General features: G+C 32.6%; 1 long non-coding RNA gene across 1 annotated transcript; it reads right to left on the reverse strand.

Moving 5' to 3' along the window:
- Nucleotides 1-374: 374 nt before the first annotated feature.
- LOC133315860 (uncharacterized) lies at nt 375-3,173 on the reverse strand. The gene is made up of 3 exons (XR_009752150.1): nt 2,860-3,173; nt 1,309-1,403; nt 375-726 (listed from the first exon to the last, which is right to left on the reverse strand). It is a non-coding gene; the product is annotated as an uncharacterized LOC133315860 (long non-coding RNA).
- Nucleotides 3,174-3,764: the final 591 nt, after the last annotated feature.

Genomic DNA, 3,764 nt, shown 5'->3' on the forward strand with positions numbered 1-3,764 from the left:
GCAGAAAATACACTTAACCAATTTCTCTCAAATTTTTATACAATAAACTAGACAGCTCAAGCTTCGATTTGATTTATCATACACCTAATTTGACACACAGAAGAAGCGGGAATAAATTTCCCAAAACCGGTCCAGTACAGCCCCCAAGTGCAGGGCAAACAGGGAAGCTGTGTTCACAGTCCTCCCAAGGCCAACGCCCACCTCAGAACAATCTCATATTTTATCACAGTGTAGAAGGCACTACAAGCTTCAAAATGGCGTATGACACGTCCCTAACGGACCTCTGTGGTGGGAGATATGTTCCCCTAAAGTTCACCTAAAAATTTGCCAATTTCCCGAAAAATTCGCCGAAGTTTCCTTTGTTTTTCCAACATTTCACAAATTTGTACAAGTGGTCTATGACCTCAAATGGTACCTAATAATCAGTGGGTGGCACACACAAGGACCAGCAATGCCTTGGGGCTCTTACAACCCACAATATACAACAATTCCATATCATATACAGTAGTATACATACATGATCCATAACTCTATATATATCATATAAAAAAGGTGGCTCTGTGCCATAACTACAACATCCTACATCAACCTACATAAACATAATACATCACAGTGTCACAAATATATACAACAGACTCCCAAAATAAGCAGGCAACATCTATGCTCAGATCTACTCATCAACCATGGGCCTCTTGCCCCGAGAACGATCGTCAACTGCTGCGATACCTGAAATATATCCCCATAACGCGGGGTGAGAATGAATCTCAATAAACTTGGGGTTTATGGAGAAGTCTCCACCCAAGAGTCCACTTCCTGCAAGAAAATATCAAGTACCAAGACATAGATAACACCATATAATCCATATTAGAATTTCTGTATCATATATCTTTTCTAATAAATCTCATTTATTCTTATAATGTACTTTCTTATTAATCTTAAGTATGTTCATGTCTTATGTATAAATAAGGCTTCCATCTTATATTCGTAATGTCGTATCATATTCAATAACATACTCATAATGATTAGAGAACTAAAGTTTCCTCGGCTATACCTTATGTATACCGTGATCATATCCATAATTATTTCCTCTGTTCAGAAACCATAACTTACACTTCCAAGGCTTTATTTCATTGAAGATCATATCATATTAACTTATCATGACATAAATAATATCATATGCATGCACTATATGAATGCAACTACGCAAAGTATCAATATTAACAACAATTATATCCATACGGAAACCATAATCGCCACTGATCATGGCGGAACAAAAAGGCTGAGAAAACTCCTAAACCGAAAGCTTACCTGTCACCTCTTTCTTGCTGCTAATTTGCTATTTAATACACCGCACACTTGGTTGTCTATAAGTTGTTCGTCCACTTACTTCGTCTGATTACACTCTGTTACCGAACATATAAAAGTACCATTAATTTCCAATGAAACATACATTACTTGAAATCCAAATAATTATATTTCATATGTTAATTTCATAACCAACTCGACAACTCTATTTTCCTTGACAGTTCATTCCATATGACAAGTCTACACTTAATTTATACTTTATAACTTTGACCCTCAACTAGTTAATTACTTTACTAAATTATAGTTGACATTTCATGCACTTTTAACAAAGCTTCACGTATCTTAAACCATTTGAATCATACTTACTTATTCTAGGAAAATGCTATAAATCAATCACTTGAATTGAAAACACATAATCTATGCCCATTATTCCTTTATGGCCGAATTCTATATATAAACACATATACAATTCTTTTGGTTGTCATGTTTAACCAATTAGCTTAATTCTTGTGAAAGCATTCGTACACTATTATTCCATTAACTTGACATAAAACTAACATCAATTTCCTTATCCATTTAATACATATTGGTCGAATAGTTACATATACATATACTCATGGATTTACCATTTCATCTTAGTTAATTTCTTGTTTGATCACTAAGTAGTCTTATATAAATTATTACATAACTTTTTATCAAAACTCTAACATAAACATAGTCTACATCCTAGACTTAATTAAGATTTCACACTTTATGTTTGGTTCAAATACTAGCCAATCATCATTAAATGCCCTAAGGATCATTGTTTTACATAACCAATGAATTAAACACTTAATTTGCACAATTAATTCTAAAGGGCCAAAATACACACACTTTTACAGCATCAACATCCTGTGCCATTTTAATCACGAAAAATTAATCTTAACTCCGATTCCCCTGAATTTTGGATATGTTATAGTAGACACTTAAGGCTTTAATTTGGCGCAAACCACAATCCATTTGGAGTCTTGTAGCTTCAGATATGGATTTTTTAACATAACGGCCCCTATGTTGATCCTAAAAGGTCCATAAAGTTCTTTTGAAATTCATATACTTCATTCTTTTTTACAAACCAACTCTAAATCATATTACACTTACATTTCCACATACAACTTGATTAAACACATCCTTTAACTATTTTATCACATGATGACCGATTTGCCTAACTCAAGGTTTAATGAATTCTCTTTCAATTTTTCTATCACTTGAACCTTTAATTTGTCATCTCAATTTCATGTATTTCACTTAGGAAATATTACAAACACTTGATGTGCACATCTTTACACCCAAAATCTGAACCATATAGAGTTCATTAAACTCATCCCTTATGTGATATCAATTTCTTTTTTTGTAGTAGAGAAAACCAATCCATCACAACAACTCATTAACCAACTTAAACATAACCACTTAAATTCATCATTAAACCAACATCAAAATTATCATCATAAACAGCCCTATATCATGAATATCATCATCATTTCTAAGAGTTTCATCAAGGAAGTGAAGGTTTAATACCTTAGATAGCCTAACCAATAACTATTGATGACTTCCCTAAGCTTAGAACTATGGAATCAATCCATTTTCTCCTTCCTTTCCATGTGCAGGCGCTGCTGTCCAGAGGAGAAAAGAAGAGATTTAAAGCTTCCCAAAGTTAGAAAAATGGTGGGTTAGGATGATAGGGTGCTAAGCTACCTTTTCTATGTTGGAGTCTAGATGAAATGGTGACTAAATCATCAAGTTCTCTCTTGCTCTTTCTCCATTGAAGGTCATGAACTAAGGAAGAAGAAAGAAAGGGGAATGCAGCGTAAAAAAAAAAAAAAGAACGAAGGAAAAGGGACCGCCTAATTGAAGTCAAGTAGTCTTAGTTTATTTATTTATTTTTTGACTAACATGTCACTTTCTCATTGGTTTAAACAACCAAACTATTTGCTTGTTGCTTTCTTCCTAAACTCTACGGCCCACATAAGTGATAAGAAAGAAAAGAAAGCATAAAAACTTCATGAAGCAGCGTACAACAATTTGGTGAATGACTTTTAATGAAACTTGGTGATAAAGTACTCAACTCCACCAAATATAGATTTGTCAACATTAAATACTATTGGTTCTTTAATTCTTCATTTGACTAATCAACTATCATCTTAAATATTTATTGGTTCAATTCTATCAAATTTCCTCATCTTTTTTACTAAAGTTACGTACATGACAATTTAAAGAAGACACAACATTGCAACTTAAATAATTAAGACTAAGAATATTGTTTGACTTTTTACTAATCAAAACTCATCTTATTGCTTAATAATTAATCCATCTTTTCCTTAATTTTAATAATTAATCCAAGCATCATTTAAATAATTTAAAGATACTTTAAACTTACTAATTTCTCTAAACTAATTAATTATTCAACCTAAATTATATTTAGG

The sequence above is a fragment of the Gastrolobium bilobum genome, unplaced genomic scaffold (genome assembly GCF_033153095.1).
Source record: "Gastrolobium bilobum isolate Gb01-03AN ecotype WA unplaced genomic scaffold, APGP_CSIRO_Gbil_v1 utg2673, whole genome shotgun sequence".
Taxonomy (NCBI): Eukaryota; Viridiplantae; Streptophyta; class Magnoliopsida; order Fabales; family Fabaceae; genus Gastrolobium; species Gastrolobium bilobum.